A 13,949-nucleotide genomic window follows, 5' to 3' on the forward strand; every position below is an offset into this window, starting at 1 on the left:
ATAAATTGTATAATTTGAATTTGAATTAATAATACACGTACATACTATCATTTTTAAACAATAATGATTATAATAAATAATAATATAATAGGTAGGTAGTTACGTAAACAAGTTGTCGGTAGAAAATTGACAGGGGGACACGTGCCCCTCTGCCCCTCCCCTGAATCCTCCACTGTCAGTAGTTATTCGTTGTATAACACTCGCGTGTATAGAACCTGTAAATTTTATAATAATAGAAAATGTTTTCGCGTTGCATAAAAAAATATCGATAGTTTGTAACAAACTGAAAATGTGATTTTTTTTTCATCATACAACACGTCAAATAAATAATTAAAATATGTGACTCGTGTACAGCCCGCCGGTATGGATGCTTGTCAATGGCAAATACTTCAACTATACAACACAAATTATAATTTACGTACAAACAAATTGAAAAAAATACGCCTGGGTATTATAAACTATTATTATATTATTTCCACGATGAAACATAATATTAGTTAGTGATGAATATAAAATAGAACAATGATTACAATTGCTGTATTTTAATTAAATCTCTAAGTATAAAAATACATTAGGTTACTGTTTATTTGGTTTATTTTAAATAAATATATAAATATAATAATAATATATGTATATAATTTCGTTATTACTGCCTATTATTAAACTTGATTTTGTTTTTTTTTTAATGCCCCGGGGCTTTATTATTTAAACGGCCCAAAGCTCTTTATAAATATGTTTAACAATAAAATTGGATACATTTTATGATACTCAAAAAATAATAATAAACATAACTACATAACTTTTAATATTACATTGCATACCTATCCATCTTGTAATTGGGTAAGTACATAATTTCAATGATAGGTCGTATTCTATGACTTTCGACTTGATAATTTCCCACCTACATGTCGTTATGTCGGGTAGTTCCTAAAAAATATCACTACCTACCCCGTTAATCGTTAGATACTATTAATAGACCATAGTTACATCATATAACGCCAATTACCAGGTGTCTAATACTTCAAAATGTCCCATATAAATATAAATAATATATAAAATTGATTATTGCTATTGTACCTAATATCGTATTCTGTGTATTAAAGTGGATATGCAAAGTATTATCCTTAGCAATAAATTATTAAAAACATATTATTTTTACTTTTCAAGTTTAATTTTCTACAGTTGATGTATCATATAATAAAACACGATAATGATGAGTACTACTATATAGGTATGATTGCAATCTTAGATCTAAGATTATAAATTATAATACTAGACGATGATAAGCGGTACATCGGATGTATTTAATCCCGATAACTGGAATACTTATTATTACATCGGTGTCATCTTACCCCCGGCCCACCCTCATCTTTATCTGAGGCCCCGAAAACACATTTTAGGCATAGTATGTATTTTTTAATACAATATATTTTTATTACAAATGCAGGCTATCACATTTTAAAAAAAAAATAATAGACGGCCGGCTGTCTAAAAAGTTTGAACACCCCTAACCCTGCATCGTACATCCAATCTTATCATGATAATATTGCCTAGAATTGGAAAAACTACATATTATTATTATATAGGTAGATAATAAACATTACATTTTATAATTGAGAAAAAAAACTGACACAAATGAGCACGAAAATAAACGTATGCATCAACTTTGATTTTGAATAAAATACCAACATTGAATAATACTTAGTTTTACTGGATTTGTATATTAATATGTTGTCTTATATTACCTACCTCTACCTGCTGTTAATATTATAGTTTTAATGTTATTTCATGTTTCAAAAGTATATGAATAGGTATATTTATATAAATATATACACAATATAAACACATAAAAACTTGTAAAAAGTGTGGTCGAAAAAAAAATAAATTTGAAAATAAAACTTATACTTTTATAAAACGAAAAACATGTAAAAAGTAGTAACATCATTTTAACATGCCCCATTAAAATACAATGAAAAAAAAAATGAATGGCAAAACTTTATTACACGCATTATTGTGTCAAATAAATCATCCGAACAAATTCTTAGTCTGTTCAAATCTGAGTTCGATTAAAATTATGCCAATAATAATAACTGTACCACTAAACCGGGTACGAAGTAAACATTTGAAAATAATTTTACTGAACTCGACGAGCGAAAATAAAACATTCCCTAAAATAAAAGTGCATACAATTGCGTGCTATATTGCAAGCAGTATCCATATTGAGTAATGACAAAAATGTAAAACTGAATTTTAACTGAAAATTCGTTTAAATTTAAAACAACGTTGGTTCGTCTACTATTCAGTGAAGTGCACTGTCTGAGATATTATTTTTCCCTTGTACGGATATTATTTTTTGGCTATTATTATCATATACGCATAGACAAATATACGTAGCTGTATGGCAAGTTAACCATTCATTTTTTTTTTTTTCATTCACTCGGCACGAATGAAAAAATAATATTTTACCAACGTAAATTGTTGTTCAACATAAAAGCATCTCGTAGGTACATCATATCATACATTTTGTAATTGCAACTGTGTATGATACTTTTACCAAGGCGAAAACGACACGAGTTTACTTTCATGTGTCACGAGAGTGAAAACGACGAAAAAAAAAAGAATTACCATTATAACCTAGCTCTAGAAGCGAAATTCATTAATTATTAATAATTAATTCTAAATCGTATACAATTTCATACCCATTTAACAGGCCTCGGTGGAACGTAATACTTTTATCCGCTCATAATCACTTATAATAAGTGTCTTATTTTGTGTTGTAAAGTATATCAGTAAACCGCTGAATTCGATAAAACGCTACAAAAGCCCGCCGCCGTTATAACGGAAAATGTGTTTCTTTTCGACAAAAAAAAAGTCGAATCTTTCTATATACACGTACCTACATTTGCTGTATGTACCAATGTAGTGCTTTTTCACTTGAGTATATTATAATATGCATTTATTCGAGAGCTAAAATATGACATTTTACAGGGAATATGCTGATTAATATTTTATTTATTATTATTGAAGTCAAACGGTTACTTTGATAGCCGTTTGATATTATTTCGCAGCTTTAGCTGACATAGAATAGTGACGAATGACACTGTACACTGTTCTACATTTGGTTTGAATTATGTGTATGAAAGGCGCTGGTCATTTCACATGAGTTGTAACTAATAGTACATTATACATTCGGCTGATATGCAAACCGTACACTGCCCACTCGTAACCTTTTTTTCAATAGCGTAGTTAACACAAATCACAATTAGAAAAAAAACAACCTTTAAAACTATAATAATTATTATGATAATATCTCCCTTGTATTAGGTATTCTGCAGTGTAGATCGAACTAATGAAAAATACAAATAATACTCACTATATACTATGTCTATTACCTATACGGTTATAGTATAAATCCTTTAGAAAATATCAGCTCCTTTTTGCTTTAGAACTTAGTCAAGAGTACATTGGAAGTATTGAGATGCAACGGTGGGTGTAGTGTCGTGTTTCGAAAATGAACATGGAGGACTTTAAGTCTATAATTGATAAAATTATACATGCTTGGTTGATTGTCGTTTGAAAATATTATTTTCCATCGAACCGGTCAAATGATTTTTAAAACATTTTTATACTATACAATGCATTACAATACAATATTATTATAAAGGAATCCAATTAATTCTGTTTTGTAATAAAAAAAAAAAATAGTAATAATAATAATAATTTTAAATTTATGTAAGTTATGTTAAGAAAAAAAAAACATCAAAAGTATACTTGACCATTTTACAAATTATTGTGAAATTCATTCCTTTTTATAATTATAATTGGGTTGCTTGTTAAATAAAAATTAGTCTCAGTTAGTCAATAAAATATCTATAGGTCTATTAAGTAATTTAATATTTTTTCCAAAAATTATTCGAAAACATCTCATGTGACGTCAATCGTCATTCAAAACATTTCAAATGTAACATTGAAAAACCTTCTATGTAAGTATGGCAAAAAGCATAATACAATAAAATTTCCTATGTGTTGAAATATTGACGAAAAAACTTGAATATTTCTATCGCAAATTTTTAATTTGTTTCTGTCAAGTATTGACAATCTGTCTTTTTCAACGTTTTTTTGTTTTGCGGCATGAAAAATCGAGTTACCTATAGTATATAGGAGAAATTTTACCATCTATGGCGATAAACTCATTCAGATTTTTCTTATTTCTCGACATATAGTACCTACTCGGTTATATTATTTATGCGTTTGACTTAGACATAATGGAAATAATATCGAACGCCAATAAACACTGAAAACAATAGTAACAATGTAATATTTTAAACCCTCTTTTATTGGCTCTTACTTCCCTAATTAACAAAATTTCACTTCCCATTTCGTCCACTCCATGACATCCTTTCACCCCAAGTTAGAGGGTATCCACACTGGTGGGCCTCCCTCCTCACGTTATTCATATTTTATTTATCATAGCCCATACTCTTATTGTGCCTTCTTGTGTACAGATTGTGTATTTTATTAATAATAATAAAAAAAGTTTTAAAGTAAAAAAAAAAAAACAATGTAATATTATGCTAGTAAATTAGTATTGTATATAATATATTTTCATTTATATATTTAAGATAGACGTATGCACAACTATCGTTGATGGACGGCGATGAGTTGTAGTTGGTCGGAAAATTTACTCGATCGAATTTTAGGCACGGATCATCAAAGAAAATATGATTTTGAAACAATAACGATTTCGTAACGGTCGTCATTAATATCTGGAAATCATATTTTAGTACAAGAGAAAATAATCGAATAGCCGACGTTTTGGCCGAGGTGACAAACAACTTTTAAGTCTATTTATTTCGTTTCTTCAGCAACTAAATAACGTCCCTTGCAGCAGGGTCGAATATTTCGAGGGCAAGTATATACTTAAGTGAGGACATTTTACAACAAAACTTCTTCACTATTTAAGAGGAACAGAGTCCAAGTCACTTTAGGCATTTGCAAGTACTTATACGTTCGTTCATCGTCGTCGACGTGATTGATTCGACGGCTTCAATCGGCTCTAATGTCGATTTTACCAAACGCTACTACGATGCCTAAACACACAGATTGGTTTAACAATAAAACATTTTATTTTTTTCCGGGAAAACAAAATACATAAATCGGCCAAAGCGGACTTTAAATGGTTTTAGTGTGTGAGTCATGTCAAACTTTCTTAAGAAATTTAAAAATATTTTTCATTTTCGCTCACATGCACATTGATATTCGATAATTCGATATTTTTGCTCACCGCGAACAAACTTTCAACTAATAAACAATGGCTTTTTTACTTAACAACTTTTCTGTATTTACACTGTTCAGGTTTCCCTGCAGAATAATATCTGAATATAAAATATTTAAACACATTTAGTTGTATAGTAAATAAAATACAGTGAAGAAACTAATTTTTTTTTTTTTGATAGTTGTTAAAAGATTTTAAGGAATTAGTTGGAAAAGACATTTTATATAAAATTTTAAACATAGAAATATAGGAGTGCATAAGCCTAAGACAGACATTTTTGACAATGTCGTGCCCAACCGCCTTAGTGATTCCTTTATTATTTAATTGGTTTGAGCACAAGAAATAAATGTTGATGTTTATCTACCCCGAGGATAACGCGCCATGGTTCAAATTAGTTTAAACAAAGTAAACACACGGATTTAACGACCACCAGAGAGTTACAGATAAAGAAAAAGAAGCAAATAGGTAATGAAATTTATTTTGTTCATTTAATAGGTACATTCTGCCTTCAAACCATGATAAAACGCTTTGCTAACTTTTACGGTCATATTCACTTGTATTATATACGAACAAACTATTCCAGATTTAAAACAAATGTATATTATTTGATGCACCACCATGCACCTGTGTTTAAAACGTGGTCGACCAATTTGGTCTAAAAAAAATTGGCCCCTTCATCGAGGAAATTAAATTTTGTTTTGAGACAAAAATGTATCTAACATTCTGAACGATAAATTGCATTTACTACATAATAATAATATGTACATAACAAAATTTGTTGTATGCACCCCCAACTCCTACACACACACACACATACATACATACACACACACACTAACACACATGAGAAAATGTTAAATCCACCACTGTGATGGACCACGGAAAAATTACGAATACCTTGCAAGTTATTTGAATTGCATTCGGTGATGGAATTTTAAAAGTTGAGAAAATGTTAAATCCACCACTGTGATGGACCACGGAAAAATTACGAATACCTTGCAAGTTATTTGAATTGCATTCGGTGATGGAATTTTAAAAGTTGACATAATAATATAATATTGTCCGTCGGTTTTCTCAGGTTAAGGGTCATATGGTAACTTTCATACTTTTATATGAATTAAAAGTTCAACACGCGTGTTATAATATTATATTCTACTCGTAGCTCGTTTCCGTGGTCGGATACATCCAGAATATCGTGACGTTTAAGCGCACTAATATAACTCAGGACTTCTGTGTTAAGGTTTTAACAATATGTTAAGATTAGGTATACCTCATCCCTAAACATATTATGCATTAGATATTAAAACATTATGGCATTATGGTGATGAGAGTTTTATGTAAATAATATAATACAGGCTTTTAATTGAAATGAATACAGAACAGCTAAAAAAGACTTTAAGACTTTGCCCATCAGACGATGAACTTTTTAATTTAAACTAATGTTTTGACAATAAAAATATAAGATATTCGAAAAATTAAAATTAAATCTACGGAGTGCACGTGATATAATTGGTAATATTATACAATTCTATATTGAAGTAATGCTGATGATAATTGATGGTAACGCAATACAGATATCAATAAAGCACTGACAAAGAGTATTTGGTGGCTCGTCCTGCCTATATAACTAGCTTAGTAAACGTGCCGGTAAGTCATCCCTATATTGTTATAGTTTGGATCTTTAGTGTTATGGACGTAAATGTGCTTCTGCTGGTCGTGGCCAGTAAGTGCATGTGGTTTTATTATATTTTGTGTGTGCTTTTTTTCAAATATCAGTTGTTTTTTATACGATGTCGACATTATTCTTTCGCGTTATTGTTTTAAAGTGTGGTACAATATATATATGTGTATAGATAGGTTAGATATAGGTAATAGGTTGTAGCTATAGGTTTAACCGGTTGAGTGACGGCCACCCGTTGGAATGAGTCACTAATTGGAGTTCAGACAGTGTAGGAGTGTATATGATTTCATATTATTCTTAGGTCGTATATTCTGCGATCACTGTTCCGTGCGTTTTATTTTAGTAAATATTGTTACATAATTATACTTATATATTATACAGGTTTAAAAAAAATATTAAAAACTCCCAACGATCAAAGTCCACGCAGGTTTTCTCCTATACTTGTGAATCTACAGTGTAGATCATAGTATTATAGTTTTCTGCGAAACCAATATAAAATGATAACACGACTTCCGGAAAGCTTGGCACTTTAGTCGGTTAGTCGCCTGACCCAACAATGCGAAACATATTATGTATTGTGTAGCATTTATGACCTTAAAGTTTGAGCGGTTATTAATCATAGCTTATTTTGTAACTTGAAATACCGTTATCTCAGTGTTTATTACTCATGAATAGTTATAATTATTATTATACAATATAGTTATTGTACACTTGTACACGCAGTATGGTGTACAGTGCGTACTATAAACAACTGTAAACACTATTGCATACTGGGTCGTATTGTTGACGGTAACTCTAACTTATGAAACGCATACCCAGGTATTTATTTATTATTATTGTTATTATTATTATTATTATTATTAGTATTATTATACTCCTCCGAGCACCGTTTCATTATCTCGTAAAAAAAATAAACAGTTTAAAACTTTAAAACAATTATTCTACGCAAATATTTCCCACGTCTAATTCACTGACTTTCACGATGTTCAATAATCATCAAATACCTGGTTGCCTACCATAAATCGTAATTACATTTTTCCACGCCCATTTAGATCATCGCCTAACGATGCAGTAGCTAAATAATTGAAAAAATTCACAGACTATTCGTTCAACGAATATTTTGAATGTAATTATGACCATAATTATTATAGTATTCTAAACTATACGTATTGTTCAACAAAAAAAAAACGAAGCTTTTATTTCAATGAGGAGTCAACAACCAATTCGCTCAAAAACTCGATCCATTCAAATTTAAAATACATTAATATTATGTCACTTGGTAAGGGTTACTATGCAATTTAAATCGTTATCAAAAGATAATGGTAAACTTATATAAACCAAATTAGAAATTCTATGATAATTTTAATGAATTTAAAATTATATATTTTATATATGTTTATATTAATACATAAATAATATTTTCATACATTCAGAATTCGTTTAGAAAATAAGCATTCTATAGACAATTATATACAATTTAAATTGTACTACAGCTCGTAGAAATAAACAAATAAAATTCGCGTTGTATCCAACAATACACCTACTTAACAATACAATGCAAACCCTGGTCAGATCAGGTCAGACATTACAGATACAAATTTAACCGACAACAACGCGACGAACCAAACTAAAAATCTATACAAATATTTTTTTTTTTTAAATCATCCAGTTTTATTGTCGACCCTATAAAACCAGCTGACCTCAATATTAAAATACTAATTGGTCCCTCGAAGTTGACACATTCATATTTAATAAAAAAAAAATAACAAGCAACGACACTCAAAATGTGACACGTATAACTCCACTATCAGGAAAATAACTTATTTATAGAATGTCCCAATTGAATATCGGACAGCATATCAATTAACAGTTGACGATCACAGAATGATGCACTACTGCCCTAGCTAGAACCCAGCAATGTATCCGACTTCATAATATTTTTCGATTTGATCAAACTGATCGGATGCGACCGATCCAAAATCGATTAGAAATAATCATAATCATTATATTAACCGAATAATTTTAATAATTCTGTTATGTTTTAATCTGGTTCAGTGGCGTGATTTGGGGGGGGGAGGTCGTATCCCCCATGACTGTTTTCAAAACTGGCAAACGCCATATGCAAGTACTTATATTTCACTATAAATATTATTGTTTATAGGTATTACTGTATTAGATACTATAGTATCTACATCGGCAAAAATCAAGTGGGCTTGAGAGGGCTTAGCTCCACCCCCCCTCCCCCAAAGTCCGTCAAGTCTCCTCCTTTTTTGTTTTGTAGGACCGAAGCCCCCCGCTCACATTCATGTTAATAATGTTGGCCCCTCATGAAATTTTAATAAATTTCCGCCTATGAGTATGTTTTATAGAAATAATACATAAAAACCCAACTACCCCCTACCCTAGCTGTACGCATAACAACACTTCGCATAACGTTACAACGTAATAAACTCTAATCACTATCGTACAAATATATCGAAATACGGCACAACAGTGCAGTTTAGCTCCAAAGCGATTTCTGGAAACCTATGCGTATTTGATCGAGTTAAGAACAATGATCAAATCAGAATTGGTCGGTCGGGTTGGTTTCAAAGTTATAAGTTATGACCTTTTGAAGTGATTTTGAGTATTTTACGTCTACGCAGATTAATCCACAAATCTACATAACTCTATTAAAAGTATGCAATGAGGCATTTATACATATATTTACATTATACAGATCACAACAGTTGTAAACCTATGATAAAAACCAAAAATTTCTTTTAGTGTTGGAGGTAAATGTTTCAACCCTCTCCCCCTCATTCACACACACACACAAACATGACCAGATTAAGCCATTGGTCTGGTTAAATGTATGTTACATACCAATCATTCAGAATAGAAAACTAATACAATATATAATATGTAGGTAGAAGCTTATAAATGAAAATAACATATTCGAACTACTTTTCAATTATTTGGGTATTACAAATCAACTTTGTTGAGCTTTATTTACTGCACATATTTGCAAAATCAAATCGAGGTTTACAAATATTATTAATTATATTTAACTTTGATGGAAAATTAAATAGCCGAAACGAAATTTTCATTGATTTATGCATTGAACGGGCGTGAAAAAATATTAGAATATGTGTTTCACTTTTTTAGTTGGTTATTTTTTTCACTTCGAGGTAAAATATAATTATAAAAATGTGAACAACAGTAACATTGTACCTATAATATTATTTAATAATTATTATCTAAACCAAGTCTAAAGTGTCATCAGTGGGTGGCTTCTTTCCCCAAATTATGTAAATCATGTTTAATTTGTTTCCCTCTTATCGCAAATATACTTATTATGTCTTAGATATAGATTATATATTTTCTTCTAAAAATAAAAAAATAATTATTATATCACACCAATTACATCAACTCAATAAAAAAAATAAAAAAAAAAATTGTATTTTAAATACAAAATTAAAATATTTATCATTTGGTTTCAACTTTCTTACGACTGAGTAAGCGTAATTTTATATTTTTATATTTATGTGCAACATGCAAAAAAATAAAGATTACGTTTTTCAAAATAATAAATGTATCCCCGGTTTAACATTAGTTTACCCCCCACTCTGCCCGGGTGGGGTGCAGGTAATAAATGTTTTATAAAATGTACATTACCTAAAACGTATTTTGTTTTTAGTATGATATTATTATGTTATTACACGATGATTTTATTACGGGTGATTTATAATATATCGCGTAATCGTTTTTTATAAATAATATTTTTTCCGCACGATTTCATCGAGCGTGTGTTTCAGATTAATCCGCAAATATACAAACAATTTTTTTTTTTTTTTTTCGCAAAACGGCCAACGGCGTCGCCGCGGCCTGACATTGTTTGCGATGGCGATAATTTTTATTGCTCGCACTTTTCAAGCATAATTTTCGCGTATCGTTTTTGGATTTCACATTAATTTTGCAATCACCGGCGAGCGAACAACAAACAACAACAACAACAACAGTAATACGAAAGCCCGCGAGGAAATAAAAAAACGTGAAAAAAAAAAAAAAAACGTATAACCCGAAAACGCACTCGGCAACCCCCCGAGTCCGCCGCAGCGGGCAGGCCGAAATCGAATTCTGCCGAGAGCGCGTTTACCCGTCGAACATAATAATATGGACGGCGCATATACGGTGCACTTCCGGACGTGCTGATAATTTCGATTGTTGTAGCACAAGGGGCCTTCCGGTGAAATTAGTCCAGTCCGGTATGAAATCTGCAAGCCACGCGCACCGTCATCTGTCATTACACTACGCGGCGTTGTTGTTGGTGTGGTGCGTGTGTGTGTGTGTGTGTGTGTGTGTGTGTGTGTGTGTGTATATATGGTGTCGAATTCCGAGAACTCAGACCGGATTTCGATTTTCAATATCCGCCTCACACTACGCGCGTACAAGTATATCATGTATACCTACCCTTGTACACGCTATTATATAATATTATAATATATGTCGTTGGGACGAAATTGTTTGGGGGGGGGGGGGGGGGGGGGGGGCGCCCGCCCTCCGTATAGTAACAATCTAGTCGATTGTTACGCCGCAGTCGTATAATATTTAACATCATCGTTGCGTATACCGTGTGGTTCGCACGCTATTACGAAGGGTAGTTTTTTTATCCTTCGCGGGATGTTATCATATTATTTGAGAACGCATGTTATTACGTGCTATACTATAATACGAGATAATCGACGACGCGCCCGACACTCCAGATGCCTGCAGTAACATTATAAGCTATAATCGCCATATTATTATTATTATTATTATTATTATGCACTATAAGTATAGTAACAATATGGTATAGTGGTCGTAATTTACTGCACGTGCGTACAACTCGTTCCTCTAATGAAAAAAAAGCCAAGCCGTTTTCAAAAATATTGTCACTCTTGCACCATTCACGAGACTTAATATACGTCGTATTGTTAAAATATTTAAATCGCGGTTGGTTCTGGATTCTGGATTTCAAAACCCTGGATGTCATATCCACGTTGCGCCCTTATGCGTCACATTGTAATACAACACGGTTAGACGGCACGAATTAAATTAAAAGTACCCAAAAACATCACATTATTAACGAAAATTTAAATAAATACAAGGCTCTGAACTTGCATCTGTTAATAACAATGTATTCAACGTAGTATCCTATAAAGTATAAACTAAGATTATTTGCTGGTAAAAGAATAATAATAAGTAATTCCATATTATAAGTCATAATATGTCTATATAACAAAATATGTAATAATAATAAATTGATCACAACAAATTTAGGTACGTGCAAGTATAATATATTATGATAACATGTTAGCGTTAAAGTATTAAAATACGGTGTGTTTCATAAAATGCCATTATTGTAGATATCTCCTTATACCTTCTCATACCCCTTACCAGTCCAACCAAATCAAACCGATAATTACAAGTGACTTGCGGGGATCACAAACTGCCCGTGTAGTGTCGTGTCGTATCTTTATCAAAATAATTATGTCACCACGCGATACCACATTAACCAAACAATACGGCATAGTTGAATATTATTTTCAGCTTTTTGGCTGTGCGGTCACAGAGATATATTGTGCAGAAAAATGATGACTAAAAAAAAATTAGAAAACGTAAAATATTCATTATCAGGTACAATATTCTTATCATTGGTATGTATTTTGGTATACAGATACGACACGATGCGACACGGGCATTTGTGAACCCCCCCCCCCCCCCTTAAGCGTCGTCTTAATATAGAACGAAACAATCAGAGACCTTCATTTATACGCGAAGAATTATTGATAATACATATATTTAATTTATAAATATCAAATTTTTAGTATGAATATCATTGAAAAGTCCCTTATTTTATTTGAAGTTTTTTTTTTTTTTTTTTTGTCATCCAACCCATTGAATATAACAATATAATAATTAATTTGCAATTATAAACAGGTAGGTGACGAGACACCCTGTAAGTTGTGGTAGTGTGTCAAGCACTCTGGGTAGGGGAATACGCGCCGCAAGGCTGTACAGGACATGTCTGGAGCTCATCGATAGCTATTTTTAATTTGGTAGGTTTTCGTCCGTCAAACTCGCACCCTTCGTTTACTCGTTTTTTAGTTGATATCTCAGGGCGTGTCTAATGAATCTGAGATGTCTGACGACGTAATCCCGCATTTGTCACGATTTTAAGCCAAGCAAAAATATAATAATATAATATATTAATTCAATATCATATTGTTTATTTTTTATTATTATTATGATTAATATTATATATTATATTGTCGTTTCGGTAATATTTTACGTTAATAATAATTAACGTAAACCCAATCTTTCACCGATGACGTAACTAGCAATGGTATTATACATACAGTAATATTATTCGTATTTTTTTATTTTCAGTTCCCGCCGGTAATTGCGGTACCCAACCAACTGCTGGGAGCGCCAATAGGCACAGACGTGACACTCGAATGTCACGTGGAATCCTACCCCAAATCGATCAACTATTGGGGTCAGAAACCGAACAAAAATGTTGATGGACGGGTAAGATTATTTTATTTGTCTCGATGGAAAAAAAATACACTGCATAAGACTCGATAGCCGTAGACTGCTAGTGCAACACGTGCCTTATAATTTTTTGCAAACAAACTCCATTACGAATTCAATTAAGCTTACCATCAAAAATGTATACTTTGTAAAAACAAATACGATGTGGGTATAAGTCATTTATTATACGACATAAGTTTTATAGATTCCGAGTATCGACGAAAAGATGATTTCGTTCGGAAAACATTTTTTTTTTTACCAGCAGCGGCTAGTAATCCGATCACGTCTTTTTCGACGAAGATAAATTCCGGGTACTGCGGTATTTACCTTGAAACACGGTAATATTTCTGATCCGTAAGATTTATCTATTAATACTCGCGATATGTCTTACGATTGAGAACAAAAACCTACTTAGTAAAACGAAATAAAAATATTATG

General features: G+C 31.6%; 1 pseudogene; it reads left to right on the forward strand.

Moving 5' to 3' along the window:
* LOC132941754 (lachesin-like) overlaps nucleotides 1–13,949 on the forward strand; it is a 241,880-nt pseudogene that overhangs the window by 199,222 nt on the left and 28,709 nt on the right.

This window comes from Metopolophium dirhodum, chromosome 3, assembly GCF_019925205.1.
Source record: "Metopolophium dirhodum isolate CAU chromosome 3, ASM1992520v1, whole genome shotgun sequence".
NCBI classification, from domain to species: Eukaryota; Metazoa; Arthropoda; class Insecta; order Hemiptera; family Aphididae; genus Metopolophium; species Metopolophium dirhodum.